Here is a 21,302-nt window from a genome sequence, read left to right on the forward strand (position 1 = left end):
GTTGATTAAAAATTAGGAAAACAGTTACTGTGCAAAAAAGGATTTTTTTAAAGCAGCCAGTCTTTGCATATTCATTTATAGTTGAGATTATGTTATCTGTTCATTTCTCACTAAATCATATTTAACAACTTTCTAGTAACCAGTGTTACTAGAAAGTTGATTGAAAATTGAGGAAATTTACACCTGTGCATGAAACAAGACTGTCTTGCACCAGCCATGTTCACTGAATAATTATAACTTTATTTAATAATATTCATGCGTGTTTTGTAACTTGGGTTATGTACTTTAAGAACATAATTATTTTTATTGACTTCCTATTGAATGGTGTTTCTAAAAAGTTAAAATAGTGTGTCTTAACTTTCTAGTAACTTTCTTTTTACATACTGAAGTTAAAAAAGAAGCAACCAACTTTCTTTTGACAAACGTTACTAAAAAGTAAAAGTCAATAGGATGTTACTAAAGTTGATAGGAAGTTGATAAAAGTTCTAAAGAAAGTAAGGAAGCATTTTTGTATGGGAACAGCTGCTATAAATCAATTTAGTCTAATAACGTTTAATTTCACATCTCGATGTTCATTTTGTTTCCGCGTAGCGGTTGATTACTAGAAAGCAAAATGACGGCAAATGTCCCTATTGTGAATTTCCCGCCGGAACCACAGAGCCGGCACGTCAATATAAGGTGACGGATTCCAATGTATCTTCGCCTGTGCGGGCCACTTTTTGGTAAATAAAACGTCATCAAATGTCCTAAAAACTTGTTAGGTTCAGTCTTCCGTACCTTTAGAGTACGCTACAATACGCATTTGTCGACAGCCAATGAAATGCTCCAGTGCAAACGGTGTTAATTGAGATGACGTCACGAAGAGCTAGTGCAGGAACTTCAAGGGAGGCGTCGCCACGGGCGTTTCGCTTTTGTTATATTTTTGCCTGCCTTATACCAAGCATCCACTCACAATAAGATTGATTTGGTTGGTAAAAACTTTTATTGAGTGTCCTGCAGATTGATGGCCCGGGCTCAGGTCTGCCACGTCGGGACGTCCAGGCCTTGCCTAGTCGCCGCTTCGCGGGCCTGCTGGATGGCCCAGATTTGGTCAGCGAGCGTGGAGCTGTGCAAGGCATCGGCCCACCTCGTCGAGAGAACATCGGGCTTAATGCCTTCAGTCTTTGCCTCACATTCCCAGAGCATTCCCAGCAGGCTCAAACCGCAGGCCTTTAAGGTGCTGTCGTGATAGATCTCAGGGAATAATCTATGATATGCTAGCAGGTTTGGATAAGTATCAGGCTGTAGTTGCCGCCAGGCGGTCGCTTGGGCTCTGCATAACTTGCTAAGCGGAGGGAAAAGCCGTCGCGCCAGATAGAAAGCCTTAGTTATTTCATTGTAGCTCGTTAGCCTGTTCCTGTCTGCGCCAAACTCGAGGGCTGTTCCGTGACGGATATCCCTGGTATTTCCGAAGTGTAATTTGCCAAAATAAACCTTATACGAATGGGTGCCGCCCTGCAGCATGCAGAGACGATAGTCACACGCTACGTACGTCGTTGTCTTCTAGCACGAGGTAGCACTAGTTTTTAACATAAAACTGCAATGAAATTATCGAAATAAATTATAAAGGAGTGATAAAAATATTACGTAAGGTCGGCATCAATTTATATGCCACCTACTTCACGAAAAGCCAAATAATTGCGACAATGCAGCGGAGATAACAATTATACTTGTTATGGGCAAAGCATTATTCATTAGCGGCGGCGGAGATGTGCAAACGTGTGGTAGTCACTAAATGGCGTGTTAGCCATGTTCTCTAATTAACCTTTAATTACTTAGTTTCGAGTAAATGTGCAACTGCGGAATCAACGACGGCGAATGCAGGATGAATGTCCAATTATCGAGAATGCTGAGACAAGCAGGATTTTCGAGATGTTCGTGCGCTGAACACCGGCCGCAGAGTACATAATCGTTCCAATAAGTCGAACGCGACTTTGTTGCTCCACAAGTTTCGCAAGGAATATCGCGAACCTTCTACAACAGTGTCGGCCTTCCTAATGGGTGGAAATTTTTTACTATTGTATGGTAACCATTGTTCTTATTTATCATATTCTATAGTATTTCTTTTTTAATTGGCACTTACGTCGTTATTACGCGCTGCTTATTTGCTACAGTGAAAGATTATTGACACGCCGCGGTGGCTTAGAGGACATATGGTGTTGCGTTGCTAAGCACGTAGTCGCGGGATCAAATCCCGCCCGCGGCGGTCGCATTACCATGGGGGGGGGGGGCGAAATGCAATAAAAGAAACGTCTCTGTCTCGTTCACTGTGTGCGCGCTAAAGAACCCCTGGTGGTATAAATTATTCCGCAGTCCACCACAACGGCGTGCCTCATAATCAGATCGTGCTTTTGGCAAGTAAAACCCGAGAATTCAGTCCTTCATTGGCGGTTACATTCTCGTGCCTATGTCCAGCAGCTGTACTGGCACCGGCAGATAAAGGCAGCGTGCTGGTCCTGTACCAGTACACACCAACTTCGAAGCGTGGTGTCGTTCCTCGGCTCCGCTGACGATCGGTCGCAAGCACGTGGTAGGCCCCCGCTGGGTAGCCGTACACGGTTGCAGACATACATGCCCGCCTTGTATATTCGGACCAACTGACGCAGAGCTTCCTTGCGCGTTCCTTTCACGGCGGACCCTTGAAATGGAAGCCGGCGCTTCCAGGAGAGACGGCTTCGCGGGCCTTGACGGAGGCAGCCGAGAGGACAGCGCGCGCGTGCAGGGCGGAATATCGGCGGCGAAAGGCGTTTCCTCTTCTCCGCGCTTGGCCGCCGCAAAAGCAGCGGAGCCCTCCGTGAAAAGCGAGGCCTTGGCGGGCGGTTCCTCCTTGAAACGACCCGCTAACCTCTCGTTCGGCGACTGTGCTGTTCGTCTTCCGAGAAAGGTCGACCAACCATCCATGCATGGATGCAGGGAACGCTGCAGAGTCGGTTTCCCGTACTGCGTGTGCACCGGCCAAAATCCAGGTCAGATGATAAAGAATGCTGAGACAAGCAGCCTTCTCACACCATCTTACACGAACGGAAGTCCTCAAGAGTTCGGCCGTGGTTTTGGTTCGCCTTTGCGAACAAGCGGCCCGCACAATGTGCATCCAAGCCAGAGGTGCCACATATACACACAGCAACTTCCCTTGCCCGCTCATGCATGCCCCAACGAGGCACCTTAGAGAAGCATTCACCGGATTAAAGGTAATGTTCTTTTTCTGCATGAAAACGGAACAACGCGCAACCCATCAGGGAAGAAGAAAATCTTTTTGTCGCCGTATACCTGTACTGCCTGAGCGACGGAGGCATGCCCGGCATCCTGTTATAGTGGTGTCGCAGGCAAATGGTAATGTATAATCACTGTAGATGACTAGCTTCAACGGAAAAATGGCGCGCCACTTCAGTTGGATACGCCCGAAATAATTCTGCCTATAAACACCATCGTCTGATTATTGGTCAAAAGTATAGCACTTTTTTACCGCACCAGTTACATTGCTTGCGCTCACGTGCTCGAACCGTCCAGATGGCGTGTCCTTCTGGCCTTGCCCGACACGTTTAAAACCGGGCAAATAAAGCTCAAGATGCCACAACCTTCATCATTGTACAACCTTCTTTCAGACGCATCGCACGTGCATATCGAGCACCACGTCGTGTTAGGCGTCTTTTGCTTAAAAGCTGAGCTGATACAAGCGCTTCCTGGGGCGTCCCGCAGCCATCGTCTGCCTGATTTTCAGGGACTATGGACGATGGAAGAATACTTGGTCTCGCGTGTTAGATCGCACGCACCCCCTCCTAGGCCGAGAAAAGGGAAAGAAGGCAACAACACGAGCCCTTCCAAGCACAAAAGACCCGCAACCTTCTCGCGTCCGAGAAACAAATCTGGGCCCTCGGCCGAGCGCGAGCCGCGTCCACGCGCGTGTATCGCAGTGGCGCCACCCGCGGCGCTCCGGGTGGCGCGCGATTCTAAAATCCTCATCCGGGCAGACGCGGAAAAAAGAGAGCGTCAAGTAGCCGGGGAAATAAAGAGCGCGTCTTTTTTTAATGCTAATGAGACGTGCGCCTCGGTGCGAGCCTCGGAGCGGCGAGACGAGCAACGCTCCTTCCACAGCGCGCCTCGGTGTGCGACCTGCTCAGCCGCGCCTGCGCAATGCGAGCAAGGAGGTTCTCGTTGTCCGCCACATTCTGGGTCACTTGTCTGGCTAATAAGTCCGCATGACTGCAGGTGCGACGTGCCAGACGGCCCTGCGACTGGACGGCCGGCCCGAGAGAGGAGCTGCGCGACGAAACTGAGTCGCGCGTTTGTGTACGCGGGAGAAACGCGAACCTTATCGAAGCTGCGTGCCCTCGCTACTCGGAGCTAGTAGCGATCGGAACGCCAGATGCTTAATTGTGCACGCGGCGTCAAACCGCGGTTTCTGTTTTAGCCCGAGCTCCAGAACTCGCGTTAAGCGCAGTGCTGCACGACCCGTCGTGGCTGCTTATAATGCTAAGCACGAGGTCGCGGAATCAAATCCCGGCCGCCGCGCCCGCATTTCGATGGGGGCGAAACGCAAAAGCTCCCGTGTCCCATGCAACGGCTGCACGCTAAAGAAACCCAGGTGGTCAAAATTATACCGGAGTCCCCCACCACGGCGTTCCTCATGATAAGATCGTGGTTTTTGGCACGTAAACCACGGGCCGGCCAGTAATACAGCCAAAACATCGATCGCACGGCAAGTGCCTCTATGACGCTGCCCGCGCGCAAGCAATTTCGGTGGTCAAATTTGTGATCAGACACTATGACAACCATAGAAAAATGTAGTGAAGTATTTATTTCTTGCAAATGCTCTCATGTGGCACCTTTGCCATTCATCATCATCATCATCATCATCATCATCAGCCTGGTTACACCCACTGCAGGGCAAAGGCCTCTCCCATACTTCTCCCACAACCCCGGTCATGTACTAATTGTGGCCATGCCGTCCCTGCAAACTTCTTAATCTCATCCGCCCACCTGACTTTCTGCCGCCCCCTGCTACGCTTCCCTTCCCTTGGGATCCAGTCCGTAACCCTTAATGACCATCGGTTATCTTTCCTCCTCATTACATGTCCTGCCCATGCCCATTTCTTTTTCTTGATTTCAACTAAGATGTCATTAACTCGCGTTTGTTCCCTCACCCAATCTGCTCTTTTCTTATCCCTTAACGTTACACCTATCATTCTTCTTTCCATAGCTCGTTGTGTCGTCCTCAATTTGAGTAGAACCCTTTTCGTAAGCCTCCAGGTTTCTGCCCCGTAGGTGAGTACTGGTAAGACACAGCTATTATATACTTTTCTCTTGAGGGATAACGGCAACCTGCTGTTCATGATTTGGGAATGCCTGCCAAACGCACTCCAGCCCATTCTTATTCTTCTGATTATTTCCGTCTCATGATCCGGATCCGCCGTCACTACCTGCCCTAAGTAGATGTATTCCCTTACGACTTCCAGTGCATCGCTGCCTATTGTAAATTGCTGTTCTCTCCCGAGACTGTTAAGCATTACTTTAGTTTTCTGCATATTAATTTTTAGACCCACTCTTCTGCTTTGCCTCTCCAGGTCAGTGAGCATGCATTGCAATTGGTCCCCTGAGTTACTAAGCAAGGCAATATCATCAGCGAATCGCAAGTTACTAAGGTATTCTCCATTAACTTTTATCCCCAATTCTTCCCAATCCAGGTCTCTGAATACCTCCTGTAAACACGCTGTGAATAGCATTGGAGATATCGTATCCCCCTGCCATTAGATAAGGACAACTACTCTTTTCTTTTTTCTATTTTTTTTTGGGGGGGGGGGGAGTAAGAAGGTAAATATGGCTATTGTATAGCAAAAGCAAGGCTGCGGAGGTGGAACTGAATATGACTCCATCACTCACATATTCCACTGAACAAATTGATATAGCCGGCTTCGGCATTCAGCCGACTGTTACCGAGAGAAAAAATGTTCGCGCAGAAACTCCTCTGGAGAAACTCCTCTGTCTAAGTATACATGCGTACGCATTGTGTTACTTGCTCATCTCCACCCAGCCTGGTGTCAGTATCGATGTTACGGAACTTGATCCGACCAGTATGAATCGTTATAAACCTTCATTGGTCGTTATCAAGCTTATAAAACATTCGTTTATCATGTTCGCTATCGAACACGATAAGGCAGGTTTATTTACGATGGAGTTCCTTACCGCACTCGAACCCACGGCCCTTTGTTTAATTAAGGTGAGGTTAATTAGCCACGGTTAATTGAAATATAGTTAATTAAGACACTCAAACCCTCGATCTTTGGTGGGAGTAGAACCCACGACCTTCGGTCTTGATTACGGTGAATTTAGGTTAATGCAGCGAGGTTACTGCAAAACCACCACTACATTTGCTGAGGGAAGTATGCAATGCTTTACTGATGGTTGGGATGCTTATTTTGAGCTTGTTCTTTATTGAAACGTATGCTGTTCTGTGTGTTGTATGTGTAATTTCAATGAATGTCTCCATTGTTCGCTTCACTTTGCCGAGCGCTAGTAGCCTCTGCCTTACGTGGGTAGGAGCTATTGCTTACGGGGGTATGAACTTCTCGTTGTCTTAGGTGACAGACAAATTTCTCATTTGGCAGCCATAGAAATGCTTACGCATTTAAGTGTCCGACGATTACGATACTACCTAATGCGAAATTTGAGCTCACCTCGGTACGTGTTTTAATTTCGTGATAAATTTATTTATTTATTTATTTCACAATAACCCTAAAGGCCCTCTAGGGAGGGTATTACATAGGGTAAATGTTACATAGGAGAGGTGAACAGTGCGTAATGTAAATACAATGGAAAAACAAAAATGGGAAAAGATTACAGTGCATCAACGTACAAACACAAAAAATAATGATAGTTATCAGTCCAGGAACTCTAAATGGTTTGTACAAAATGTGACACTGTCGTGGAAGCTTGGTTAACGGCGCATTAACAAACAAAAAAATAAAAAATAAATATGTTTACAAATCAGAGAGTCAGACGTGATATATTAGGTATTCATGGTACTGCGTAGAGCGTCTGTAAATTTTAAGGCATTTGTTTCGGTGACAATGTGCGATGGCAGATTATTCCATTCTTTCGAGGTACGAGGTATGAATGACTGACCAAATGCGAGGGAATGACACATTATGCATTGAACTTTGCAAGAATGATCCCGACGCGGAAAAATGACTGAGGGTTTACGCATGAACTCGTTATGAAGGGATACGTGATAGTAGAGCTTATGGAATAGTGTTAAACGAGATATATTACGGCGAAGTGACAAGGCTTCAAGTTCGGCGCGATTTTTTAATGCTGTTATACTTGTTTCTCGTGAATAATCTGAAAAGATGAAGCGTACAGCACGGTTCTGCAGGGCTTCTAAGTCAGTTATTAGGTATGCTTGATGGGGATCCCATATGGCTGACGCGTACTCTATTTTAGGGCGTATTAGTGTTGTGTATGCCAATTTGCTTAAGTGTACGGGAGCTTGTTTGAGGTTATGTTTAAGGAAACCAAGCGAACGGTTTGCAGAAGCAAGGATATGGTTAATGTGATTATTCCACGTCAAGTTAGGGGTTAAGTGTACGCCAAGATATTTGTAGCTGGAAACTTGTTCAACAAGGCTGTTGTTTAAGATGTAAGATGTTGATGTTCGGGGCGCCTGATTAGTAAAAGACATGAATTTAGTTTTAGTAAGATTTAGAGGCATTAGCATATGGAGGCAAACAATTTGAGACCAACATCACCGCACCGACTGGCAGTGGGCCAGTGCCGTCAGCGCCTTCGCAGACGGAGGGGCAGTATGGGAACGCTGGCATGATGAGCTGTATCGGCGCCAAGTGTAATCGATGCAATCGTTCGTCGACCATGTGAATGGTGCTATGTACATGGGTTTGTTTGATCTTCGTGCTAGTGGATTCAGACGTTCTTGTGGCTTTGTTTGTTACGCTTTATACGCCTTCACTGCCGTAAATTCTAGAGCAATCTATACTCTTCCGAGTGCAGAAGACGGTGCGAACACGCACAATCGCTACTAATTGCAAGGCTTCAGCTTGTCGAGGTGGCAAAATCGAAACGCGCCGAGTGTCTCAGGGCACTGGCTTGCCCGCGATAAATTCGTAAGGGCGTTTTATGCCGCCTGTCGATGCATGCGTCCGTGGCGCTATCGTTTAAATGTCGGGCATCTGTGCTAGAGGTCCTGTGTTCGAAGTGTGCCGTCGGACACAGGAGATTGGCAAAGAAGCTTGAGAACAAGTTAACGACCGCAGAAAGAGCGATGGAACGAAGAGTGTTAGACGTATACCGCCGAGAGACACGGAGGGAGCGGTGTGGATCAGACAGCAAACAGGAAATGGAACTGGGCAGGTCATGTAATGCGTTGGTTAGGTTAGATAACCCGTGCCCCATCAGGGTTACAGAATGGGTGCCAAGAGAAGGGGAGCGTAGTCGAGGACTACAGAAGACTAGGCGGCGTGATGAAATTAAGAAATTCGCAGGCGCAAGTTGGAATCCATTGGCGCAGGACAGAGACAATGGGAGATCGCTTCGTACTGCAGTGGACATAAAATCGGCTGACGATGATGATAATGATGATTGCGATGATGATGATTGAATTATTTGTAACGCAGTACTTTGTTGAAAGTGACTAGTTTACAAAGACACGAATCCTTTTGAAGCCAGAAGGACGAAGTTTAGGTAAATCCATGTATTTCCCATAATCCCCATGCTGGCTCAACGGCTCCCATTGCACCTCCCGTAGACGCCAGCGCCACAGTTTCCAGTAGTTATTATTGTATGAAACTCTATCACTCATAGTACATCGTCAGTTCTGGAGCCTGGCTCATGTGTTTATCTGGCGAGAAATCGAAAAACCGCCGACAGACATGCAAAAACCGATTGACGCATGCAAATCCAGCAGAAAGCGGGCAAGGAAAGCTTCGCCTAAGAAAAGCAATATATGCGATTTTCTTACCTCGCTGCTTTGTCATTATTCGCCATCGAGTCAAGTTATAGAGAGAAACGCATCACGCACGAATTTGTTTGGAGTTAAAGGATGCAAAAACTTAGACGCAGGACAAAGCACGCGTCTGTCCGCCACGCCTGCTGAGCTCGAAGCTAGAAACAAAGCATCACGCTCTCATTGCCCGAGCAATTCTATGCCAGCGGCCAGCGTCCGAAACAGGAGCGCCGCAGGACCCAGCACGTGCTCCCGCCGCAGTTGACTGTAACCCCTGTCGGGGCACTTTATTTCGAGAAAGCGGCTCGCCGACTGCACGACTAAAAAAAAAAGGCGCACCCGAGGAAGCGAACCAAGAAAATGAGAAAGCCAGGAAGGAGACTGGACAGGAACGAGACCGCTATACGCTGCGCAGGAGACGCTATCAGTCGTTACAAATGAGAGCGGCCCGCTAACGAGTCGCGTGCGCGGGGAGAGCGCATATATAAGGAACGCGGCACGCGCATGCAAAAGGCGTGCGCCGATAGCCTGCTCGTCCGCCCAGCTTGTTTCGCTCGCGATTTCTCAACCAAAACAGGGCGACCGGGAAAACAAAGAAAGGTAGCAGAGAGCCGCCGATCTTGTCAATGAGGTCTCGCGAGAACGAATGGCGCGCGGACGCACGCAGTCTCGCCACAGTGCGCTGGCGGGCCTTCGTTGGTGCCCGGCCGGCGGCGACCAACGACCGGGGTTCGAGTGTGCCTGCGGCTGGCGGGACAAACAAATGGCGATCAATGGACGCGAAGGAATGCGCAAGCACGCACTCGACGGCGGGTGGAGGCGTCTACATATAGCCCCTTTTCGCGCGACGGACGGTGGCAGCAGCCAGGCCGCATTGTCGAACGGAAAACATTACCACACAGAAATCTAAGCGTACGGAGAAGTCACAGAATTTCCGGGCACCGGCCGATGCAGAAACGTGGCGCGAATAAACATCTACTGTGACGCTCCCACAAGGACCAAATCGCTGAGTGAGCTGCGAAGGAACGCGACATATTATCTGCAGTGACGGCGAATCGCATCGCGCCAGGCAGCGACGCAAAGTATAGCTGGTATAGCTTCCCGCGGAGCTGTTGGATGCAGCCGAGCGACATTCCGCGTCTACTTGCAGAGCGATGTTATCCGTTGGTGCGTGCACACAGCTTAAGCACCGCGAATGAGCGCCACTGCTTCGCCGCTCCTTCGCATGCGCACGCGCGCCGTTGGCCACGACGCGTCAGCGATCGCGCTCCCTCATTCGCGCCCTTACAACGGAGAGAAAAAAAATGGCAGTTTCCGCAAGAGTGACGATACCATCGAGTGCTACAGCACCCACTGTCTCTTTTCGCATATCAATAACTCACGCTTTTAAAATTTAATTCCCGGATTTCACGTGCCAGCGGAACGTATAGTGGGTGCACTCCCGAATAATTTTCACCGCCTGGGGTTCTTTAACGTGCACTTAAATCTAACTGCTCGACCGTTCTTGTATTTCGCCTCCACCGGAATGCGGCTGCGCGATTGAACCAGTCAAATGAATAATTCATTGCAATTCGTTAATCTTTTAATTACTGTTCCGAATGACGTGCTGGCAATGAAGAATTTGTAGGAAATTGAAAGAAACTTAAAGTTGGCATGTTTTCAGCCAGGTACCTTTTTAATTTTTTGACGCCGATAAAGAAACCCCGCGAGAAATAAAAAAAAAAAAAGTCACGTTAATAACCGTCCGCGCGCATAAAAAAGCAGCGCCATCAGACAAGCTCCACAGCAGTTCGTGGCAGAGTTGGCGCCTTAGCGTTGATGAAGAAAGAGTGCCGATAACAGGTGGTTGGTGCATCGTGGAAAGAGTGCGCTCGCTATAACTCCTGTGGAGTTTGTTTTAGGGCGCTACTTTTCGACGCGTGGGGGCGGTTAGTCACCCTATATTTTTTTTCATTTTTCGCGGGCTTTCTCGATAACCCGGAAAAAATAAACGGGCACAAGGTACGCGGCTGAAAACGTGCCAGCTCTGTGTTCTTTTTCTTTTTTTCATTTTGCCACAAATTTATTTACAGCACGTCATTCGGAGCAGTGATTTAGAAAATAGCTAACTGCAATTAATCATTAAATTAAAGCGTCAACAATAAAATTATTGACTGCTGCTCTGCTCGATTGTGAACAATATGCACTTGGCTATCTTGGCGTAGAATGGCCCGTCTTTTTTGGAAAAAGAAAAAAGAAACGCGACGCAGAATAGCGGGGACAGCCTGTATAGTGTGCGGTCGAACAACACTCACTGCGTGTAACAAGTTTTCTCGGCGCTTGTGAACCAAAGCTCGGTCGGTGCTGCCCTTCGGTCTTCGAACACCGCGACGCTCCTTTAAATTTATTTTCTTGCCGTTCGTAAAATAGGGGGCGCGCAAATCAAGAGGGCGTGCAGGTATCACTGGGCGTCTTTTTCTAGTTGGATTTTTTTTTTTTCTGCTCTTTTCGCGCTCCCGAACCGTTGGTAAGCAGATGGCCGTGGGCGCGGCGCGCTTAGCACTTCCGTATGCGGTGCGTTCAAGATGGCGACCGCAGGAATGGCGTCAAGTTCGAGCGCGCGTCGAGTGAACGCGCTGCGCCGATTTCTGCCTCGGCGAGACTCATCGGCAGCGCGGATCGATGAGGCGCAATTAGTGGCGCACGCCTCCCAGATGCTTGGAGGGTGTGCGCGCTAACCGGTTGCTCCGTTTGTTCCCTCAGCATCACCGCTGATTCGCTGGCTTATTAGGCTTCTCTACACGCGGTACACGCGGACGCCTATATACTTTATCAGTGGTTCACGCTGGCACAGATGTTGTCCAGTTCTATTCATGGCAGCCGAACCATACCTCATTGTTCATTGCTGCAGCGGTCTTTTTTAATGCACCCACGCTTCCCGCACGTACACGGGGACGTATCCAAAGTGTGCAAGTATAGGGTATGCCGAGTCCAAGTAACAACCCCCGATGCGCCGCCTGAGCAGCCGTCCTGTATATACAGCCACTACTCTCTCGTCGGCAGTTATCGGGAATTCTGCGTTATGCCCAACTTCGCCGCAGTTTCCGGATGTTCGGTTCAATGCTTCCGCACATTTTGCTTCTGCTCAAAGCTCAGCGCCCAAGTCTATATACCCTGGTCGAACTTCCAAATTAATCCGCGCTGCTTCGCTGTTCGTCTCTGAAACTGCAGCTGCCGGCACGCCGCGTCCGCTTGGCAGTGCCCACCCCCGGCAGTCAATTTTCATGTGCTGACGGTGTGCGACTCAGACCGACGATGTGACAAATACGAGGGGCTGTGTTCCGCCATATACTACTTAGCTCCTCTGCCGCGACTGCCTCGGTCGTTCGTAAACATATGCCGGGACTACGCTTACGCTAGCGTAAACGCGACTTTCGCTTTATTTCGCTTTCGTTTGACTGCGTTCACTTTTTTTTTATGCGCAGCTGCTGCTCAAGGGCTATACACGGTTGGGCTGCTGAGCAGGAGGTCGTTGCTTCGACTGCCTAGAGCAGCTGCATTACTACTACGGAATCCAACAGCTCTCGTGTGCAGTTATATTTAGCATAGGCGCAGGTTCAAAAGCCCCAGAGGTTCCCTACACGGCCTCCTTCGTTGCTTAATGTACAGCTTCGAGGTTTGAACCCCGTCAAATACTTTTCCCCGTTATCTTGTTGTAGAGTTTGCGTCATATGGTGTAAAAACGTTCATTTTCGCGCCCTTAATTTACACGAATTTCGCGATTGGAAAAAGTCGCAAAATTTAAGAGCGCGCGAAATTTGAAGGAAAAAAATGCGACCTTTTGTAGCAAACTAAATATTTATTTTGGCGCGTATAGTTCTGCTAGATGTATCCCCTAAAACGCGGAGAATTTGATTTACCGCACAAACTTGCGCTACGCCACTACTCTCAAATGCTGTAATCTTGGGACTAACACACAGGGAACGACATGTATGCTTGAATGAGCCAGGCGGCGTGCAGTAGTTCTTTTTTTATTATTGAAATGAGAAAGAGATGTGGTCACCCTATAATGGCTACCCCTTTTCAGCATTTGCCATTGCGCTTCTGAACGACGACATGATATAATCTTTCAGTGGCTGCCGGGACATTGCGGCATCATTGGTAATCCCCTCGCCGATGACGCTGCCCGACGTGCCCAGGCTGGCACACTGACACTCCTTATACCTTTATTCAGAGTAGACTTTGCAAGAGAGCTTCGCAGTCTCGCTCGTGCCATCATGTTCAGTTACTGGCTTACACCACAGAACTTTAACCGTCTTTTATACTGTTTCGACTCATCACTGAAGCTGACATTACCAGCAAACCTTGCACGATGTGACCCAACACTGCTGTGTCGGCTGTGGGTAGGAGTAGCATTCACTATCGCCTACAGCTATCGTATTGGAATGGCGGACTCACCGTTGTGCACTAACTGCAAGTGTGAAAAGACCATCAGTCATCTCCTGTGCAACTGTTCTCGCTTCGACAACCAACGTCAGATTCTCCAGTGTGCCTTGAATAGACTGAATGATAGGCCGTTCACAGAGGTAAAGGTCTTGGGAGCCCAGCCTCACAGTTCATTAACCCAGAAAGTAATTTGAGCGCTTCTTCAGTACCTGAAGGCAACAGACTTGACTGTAGACATCCTGCACCTAACTTGTGCATGTGAAAGTGGGATAGCGACTTATGACCTCTCTCTCTCTCTCTCTCATTCCCCTCCACACGTGTAGGGTTGCAAGCTGGATTCAGTCCGCTTAACCTACCTGCCTTTCCTACCTCCTACCTCTTTTCTCTCTCTCTCTCTCTCTCGTGGCCCTGCAGCTGCATCGTGATTGTGTCAGCGTATAACAGTGCATGAATGAGATTTGTATTCCGGACTTGAACATGCCGTTAAGATGCACGTCTGTAGGGGCCATCAGAAGTGAGCCGCAAGGCACAAGCCTGAAATCGCGAAGTTTAGTAGCCGCAATTAAGCCCAACGTCCCTGATTAGCTGAATTATAGGGCTATAGTTATATTGTTCGCGCGGAGCGCGGAGTTATTCTTGCGTACATGTTCTGCCATGCTATTCCTAAACAAAACTATTCCTTTCAGTTCTTTAAATCGACCCTCGTCCGCTACGACTTGCAGATCCGGGTGGCAACGCACGCAGCATGCCACTCGAACCGGTTAATCGTGGAGAAACGCGTCGGTTTCGGAGGAGACTTGGAACGTAATGGTTCCACTACAGTGTAGCGGGCCTTGGCGCAAAGTGGCCCACGGCGGCGACCGGCGCTGCCCTTGGTGCAGCAAACTCGGTGGGATGCTTGCGACAGCGATGCGTGCACTCACAGAAACGGCGCAGTTTGAGCGGCGGCGGGAGGCCACGTTAGGCGGGAGTCGCCGCCGGCTGTCGTCGACTTCGCGGCAGCGCTGCCCAGCGTCCTTTCGCGAGTCGGGGAGTCGTCATGGCCCGGCGCTTGTTCCTCTCGGCGCAGGAAGAGCGGCACACCGCGCCGGTCACCGCTCACCGTGCCCCTGCGACCAAGCAGTAAATGGTAATAAGACGGAGGTCTATAGGACACACGGCTTTCACAGCATAGCGTTGACGGTTGAACTTGTACAAGCACTGCATTCCACCGGTGCTATAGCAAATCGAGCACAAGCTGCACCCGCCGCGGTGCGGCTATGAGGCTGCGCTGCTGAGCGCTAGGTCGGGTGCCCCGACCGCTTTGGCCACATCCCGATGGAGACGGAATACGCAAGCGCTCGCGTGTCGTGCATTGGGTGCGCGTCAAAAACCCCAAAGGCGGTCAAATTTAATCGGGAGCGCTGCCCATACGGCGTCGCTCATAACCCAGTGTGCATCACCCGGGCCGTTAAACTGCATCGTTTAATTTTTAAACTTGGAGGAAAACAAACAAGCTTAAGAAGAAGCAAATGGCAGCCCAAAGAGCAATGGAACAAAATATTACGTTCAAAGAAAGAAACAGTGGGGCTAGAACCAGACAACACGAACGGGGGTAGCCGATATTCCGGTTGAGATTAAGCGGAAGAGATCAAGTTGGGCAGCCCACGCATAATGCGGGGAGCAGATGACCGGTGGTGGGTTACAGAATGAGTACCGCAAGACAGTCGAGGACGGCAGATGATTAGCTGGTGTGAGGAAATTGGGAAATTCGCAGGAACATAGGACGGAGTCCACTGACACAAGACGCAGGTACGCGTACAATACTGTGAGAAGCATTCCTCCTGCAGTCGACATAAATAAGGTTGATGATGATCATAAAGATGGCAGCTGCCCCGAGTGCAGGCCAGTGTTCAGCAGCCTGCGGGGTGTTATGCGCCATGTATTAGACCCAATACCGGACGCAAGTTTACAGAATCTCATAGCGAAAAGGCATCCACAGACATGTAGGCTGCATTACATTGCTGATACGTACAGCTTATCATAACGGACCGTACAAAGATGGGACAGGGGCCGTATTCGGTAGCGGCTCGCTTTGGAACCGGTTCGGTCTGGCTGTTACGTCTGGATTACGTCACTCGGAGAAAGAGTGGAGCGGGGCGGCGTGAGGGGAACCTATCAACGAGCGGCGGTCTGCCGGAAGATCACGTAATCAGTTTTGTTTGTACTTGGGGGACGGTATAGCAATTGAAGGATGCTGCTGGTTTGATAAAATACATTGGTTTGTTTAGAACACTTGCAAATATAATTTTCAGTAATAAATGTGACCTTGCGGCGCAGACGGCTACTGGGAGTTGTAATTTTATTTGTGTTGTTTTCTTATTTAGTCGCTAGGTGGTGTGTCATACGTTATGCAAACAACCTGCCTCGCTTTGTTTACGTTTCGGACTTGTTCGCGCGCCGAAACCGAAACGATGTCGTCGCACAAGGACAGGCGGCTGGGTCCTCATGTTTCAGCGAGGCAGCGCGAAATACTCGTTTCATTTGTCGAGCAGCACCCCTACCTAGCAAAGGCGTCGTGTGTGTTGGGCCAGCAGCTGACGGCGGCTTTCTGCTGCGCCGTGGATGGGCATCTAACCCATCCTTTTTCTTTGCCCACAACCGTAATGGCCTTGGCGACGGCTGTAATGATCCGGCTGACCGAAGACTGCGACAGCGCAATCACGTCTTCATTCCCGACGCACTGGAAAGCTCCCGGTGGCAAAAAACCGCCGCGCGCACAGCACTTTCATCGTTGTGTCGACACCACGAAATCTTTGAGGTCCGAGATCTTCTTCCAGCTCATCGTAAAGACGTCGCACTATGTCTTTGGAGAGCCTAAAATGCCTTCGAAACTCTTCTTGGGCCATGCCGAACGCGCCGCGTCGTTGCCTCTCGATCGCGTCGTTGTCTTTCGGCGCTCGCCAGCAGCACAACCAAAGGAGCCGCCATTGCCGTCTCTGTCTCATCTCGTCTAGGTGCCGGCTCGCCAGCTGGCGCGAGACTAGACGGCAGCCACGGTTGCCCTAGCAACCCTCGACATCATGCTCGCCACCGCGCGCGACCCTCGAGCGAACCACTTTTCCGCGGTTCCTCTCGTAGCAGGGAACCGCGGTGCCTTTCCAGATGATTGGCAACCTGTGTGACGTCAACAAAATTTGTCGTCCCGCCCACGAGGGATGACAACGAAGCGCCGAACAATGGCAACAGCCAGACCGAACCGGTTCCAAAGCGAACCGATACAGAATACGGCCCCAGGGCGACAGAAGACTCCCTTTCTGTCCTGTCCACCATGCACAGTCTAGTGTTCTCGAGAATGAGGGCATTTCTGTGCCAACAACGGACGCCATGTATTCCTAAATGCATGGCGTCCTATTCAGTCTTAGTCCTAGTCTTATTCAAATGTTCCCCTCTGAAGTCGGTCAGTCTGTTCGCAGTGGCAACTTTTCGAGATGTCTTGGCATCGCTCCATCGCGTATCCGTTTTGTTAATGCACCACACATGTCCACGCCTGGAGTGTCATACCGACAAACATATCTCTGTAAACCGATGCACCATATATAGAGGTTCCCGAAAGGCTAGACCCACTTACACAGTCCGCAAAATCTATCGGGTAGACAATGACATCACGTAGCACGGTGCCCCTCGGACTTACAAAAGTTGCAGCTAATCAGAGTTTTACTATAAATCAGCTTTATTTATTTATTTATTCCGGCCAGTTTTCGGATATGCTAGAAAGTGTACAAACATTTTCCTGATACCATGATGCCCGTTTCTTTTATTACAAAAGACAAATAATTACGGCATAGCCCCACCTCACGATGACTGTCGACAGTAATGAGCGAGCATTGAATCCATACAGTGACACAAAGTATTGCCACCGTCGAAACGAGTTGTGTTTGACGCGTGTACTCCAGCAGCACTCCTCTTTCGCGCTTCCCTAAACACACACACGGCGCCACCTAGCGCCACCACTGCGAAGCCTGCGCGTGGCCTCCGAAGTGTATGGCAATCCCGTGAGGAACGCGTCGTGAGGTAACCGGGCTCCTCTCTCGCACTCCTTTTTGGACACGTTGCGCCATCTAGTGGCGCCGCCGAGAAGTTTGCGCTCGGTCTCCGAGAAGAGAAGCATGACGCGCCGGTGCCTGCGAACGCTGAGAGTTGTTCCCTCGCTTGCTGCACATACTCGGGACCCAAGTTGGAGAGAGGCTCATTGAAGAGCGGCACATACCCCGTCCACCCATGGCGCAGCTCTCTAAAGCTTTGGCGTGAAAGGCGCTGATTGAAAAGCGGCATACCCAGTGTATTTGTGGCGCAGAATAAAGAAAAAAAATGTATTCGTCGCGCAGCCTGCTAATGCGTTGGTCCTCCTTCCCCTGAGGGGCCCTTGCAAAGTGGGTTCGAATCCGCTCAGCATCGAAGAAATTTAAAAGATCGATTTCGGCATTGTAAAGCGGCGCGATCCTAGTGCCACATGCCTAGCCCTACCGAAGGTCGCATCAAATAGGTTCACTGAAGGTCAGCACAGACCGAGTGGCACATGCTCCAGGCCGGCGTCAAAGCGGTTCTTCGAACAGCGCTGCCAACTCAGTCCACAGTGGCCCGTATCGTCGTGAAAGCGATTACTTGAAGAGCGGCACGTGTGTACACATTGCCACATACTCAGTGACCGAAATTGGTCCGATGGTTGGCTTCGTATTTTGTTACCTCAGCACAGCAGCCCGATGCGCTACCCATTCGACCACCGACTACCCAGTGAGCCAGGTAGGCCGGAAGATAGATAGCCTCAAGCATTGAAAATACGTCCTGTGGATTGAGCCCTCGAGCAAACACACTTCTTTAGCAACTGAAATATTCCATTCTGTTCATTGTATGTTATGCGTAGCACCTGATGGTTGCCATTATCTCCCTCTACCCTACTTTCCGTTTGTTTTTCCGTTTGTTTGCTTGCTTGTTAGCTGGCTAGCTAAATTGCTCCCTCACTCGCTTGATCGTTTTATTTAAACCCGAGGAGTCTGAACCCGCACGTGCGGGTAGCCACTTCACTGACGGCTAGCCGGTCACGCGCAAGTGGGAGCGAACCGCTTTCTCGACGGAAGTGACATTTTTTTTTTTCCCGACATTGCGCAACACACTGACCGCGTTCACCCGAGGGTCCGTGTGTGCTCGCGTGCTCGATTTGACGCAAGAAAAACATGAAGCGCGGCCAACTTAATGGAAGGCAACCTCAGCGCCAGCGGCTAAACGTCGAGTTCATTAACGTGCACTTTGGCACGGAGAGAGCTGCGAGACGGATCTATCTGGAACGGGTTAATCGAGCGCCGTAGTCGTCGCCGTGTGACGCGACGAAGTAGGGCAGGTTGTGCCTTTCCACCGTGCTCGGATTTCATTTCCGCAATTCCCGCGTTTTCTTTCCTACGCTTCACGCCCGGCAAACAGAATAAAGCGACTTACATGGTGGCAGAGTAGGGGAAGAGAGGCGCGTGCACACAAAGCAACAAAGACGGAACAGACAACGGGAAAAGAATACAGGAGCCGCATTCGTAGATACAAATTGGCGAGGATAATTGTGTATACTGACCAACATATTCGATCGAGATCACTGGATAGGTGTGGTGGCATTTATAAAAGCGTATACTTTCGAATTTTAATACTAAGCTGCGATTTTTACCATAAATAGGGGCACACAGCCACGTTCTCTTGGCATTTTTACGTCGTTTTTCGTAATATCTGAAGTTATCATCAATGTTATTGAAATTTACTGTAGCAATATACATTTATCTTAAGTGCCAGGCGTCATGCTGTACATTGCATAAAATAATACCTAGAGTCGCAGTTGCATATTGTTCGCGTCTCGATGTTTTGCTCCGATTGATGTAAACCATTGGGTATCACATTAGACAGTTTTAGTATAGCGTACGCTATACCATTGCGTACGCTAAAAAATAGCGGTTCGTCACTGCGCATGCGCTGAACGCTAAACGAAATAGCGGGTATAGCGGCGTACGCAACTCAAACAAGTTAGCGTTAGCGTTTTTGCGTGGTTTGCGGAGTTTGCGGGAAACATGGCGGCGGTCCCGGCTGCCCGCTTCGAACTGAATTTGGCGTTGCTTTTGTAAAATGCACTTCGTTCGTAGAAAATGACTGTGTAAACGGCTTTCGCTTAGTCTCAGGCAGCTTCGACGATAGAGTATTATGGATAACCTCGTGTTTTTTTTTTTTCGAGATCGCTTCTCGTTTCGAACGAGGCGAAGCCTAACAAAAGAAACGTTCGAGATGTCAGCGCCACATATCGATACAGGCGCGAAATAGCCGCAACGACGACATATGGCCTCTGAGATTCGAAGATATCGCCGGCCAACTATAATTGCAGAAAGCGTGCACTGCTTAGCGTACGCTATATTATAGCGTATAGCGTACGCTATAGTTGCGTACGCTAAACGAAAACTGTCTGTTACTTCACGCCTCATATTATAAATTCTTTGGGCAAATTACCACTACGTAGGGAAAACGCTGCTTGTTACCTATCAAAATACAGAAAGTCTCACCTTAAAAGTTACCGCGGACACGTTAAACTGCAACAGTAATATAGGGGTAATCTGGGCCGTAGAGGAAGGGAGTCAATACATATGGAGCGTAGAAACACGTCTGTACACTGACGGGTTAGCCTATACAGACTACAAGTAAACCGGGCGATTTTATAGTTATGACTGCCTTCTCCGTTTTCTTTCTCTCTCTCTCTCTCTCTCTCTCTCTCATTCTCTCGCTCTAAAACGGCTTCCAAACGGCCAGGCTTGCAAATCGACCTCACTGTGGTTATTACGAAAAAGATCTAGCAGATAACCTGGCACCCGCAGGCAACATCAGCTGCTGCACAGGCGAGGCCACCTCTGCGTCCGGGCAGAGCGAAAATATCTGCTTAAATTTACAACATATTATCCTGCAAACTACAACAAATGCTTATGTTCATTAAGACCGTTGCACACGGTTAATAAAAATAAAGAAAATAGGAGCCCTGCCCAAAGATGCTACTTATAACATCGCAATTACTAGGCAAAAGACGTCAGAAGGCGCTGCTACTTGAACTGAAAACAAGCTGGTCAAACATGATGCGTATACAGCCGTGAGCCGTATTCAGCTTTAAAGTGCTTTTTGCGCCACATCCACTGGCGCCTTGTCAACGCTGCCGGCATACAACCGGCGAGCCAAGAATTGCGCCTGCATGCTCGCTTCTCTCAGACACAGCCATCTGACGCAACCGCAGCACGGCCAGAAGAGTCGGTGGCCGATTCGGCTGCGTGGAGTCCCACGAACGTGTGCTCGGCCAGACACACCGCCAGGCCGACAGAGAGAAAGAAAAAGCAGCAGTCGACTAGGCCAGAAAAGAAGCCACAGCATGGGTATGGTGGGACGCAGTAAGGCCAACCTGAAACGCAACTGGAATGAGGCAGCACTCCCGACCACGCCGCGTGCTCCAACAGACGCGGCGACGACTTGGTCGACCCCGAGTGGAACGGCCAACACCGCTGTACAACGGAAGGATAAATGCAGAGGTGGGAAGGCAACGAAACGGCGCCAGTATTTCCAGCGGTTCTTCTGCAGTGCGGAAGCGACGCGTGCACAGGCGTCCGGCAGACGAGCGGGGCTCACTGCAAGCCGACGGAGAAAAACGCGCGCAAAAACACGCCGAGACGGAAACGAGGACGCGCGTCTTCGCCACGCTTGGCTCGCGCGGTGTCCCTCGCGTCCGCTGCTGCCTGGCATTCTCGAACGAGACAAGGCCGGGCCGTTCGAAATATCGACAGCAGGGACACAATGATCTGCACTCGGATATGCAACCGCGCGAGCTGTGGCCGACCGGCGCAAG

General features: G+C 49.6%; 1 protein-coding gene across 2 annotated transcripts in view; it reads right to left on the reverse strand.

Annotated features, from left to right (window-relative positions):
* The window catches only part of LOC142566750 (uncharacterized), a 236,986-nt gene that overhangs the window by 56,030 nt on the left and 159,654 nt on the right, over nt 1–21,302 (reverse strand). The window contains exon 2 of one of the 2 annotated variants that reach the window (XM_075677632.1): nt 14,341–14,526. The exons of the other annotated variant lie outside the window; for it this stretch is intronic. The gene's annotated coding sequence lies outside the window, so the exon portion shown is untranslated. The remainder of the gene's footprint in view (nt 1–14,340; nt 14,527–21,302) is intronic. 2 annotated transcript variants of the gene reach the window in all.

Source organism: Dermacentor variabilis, unplaced genomic scaffold (assembly GCF_050947875.1).
Source record: "Dermacentor variabilis isolate Ectoservices unplaced genomic scaffold, ASM5094787v1 scaffold_13, whole genome shotgun sequence".
Classification (NCBI taxonomy): Eukaryota; Metazoa; Arthropoda; class Arachnida; order Ixodida; family Ixodidae; genus Dermacentor; species Dermacentor variabilis.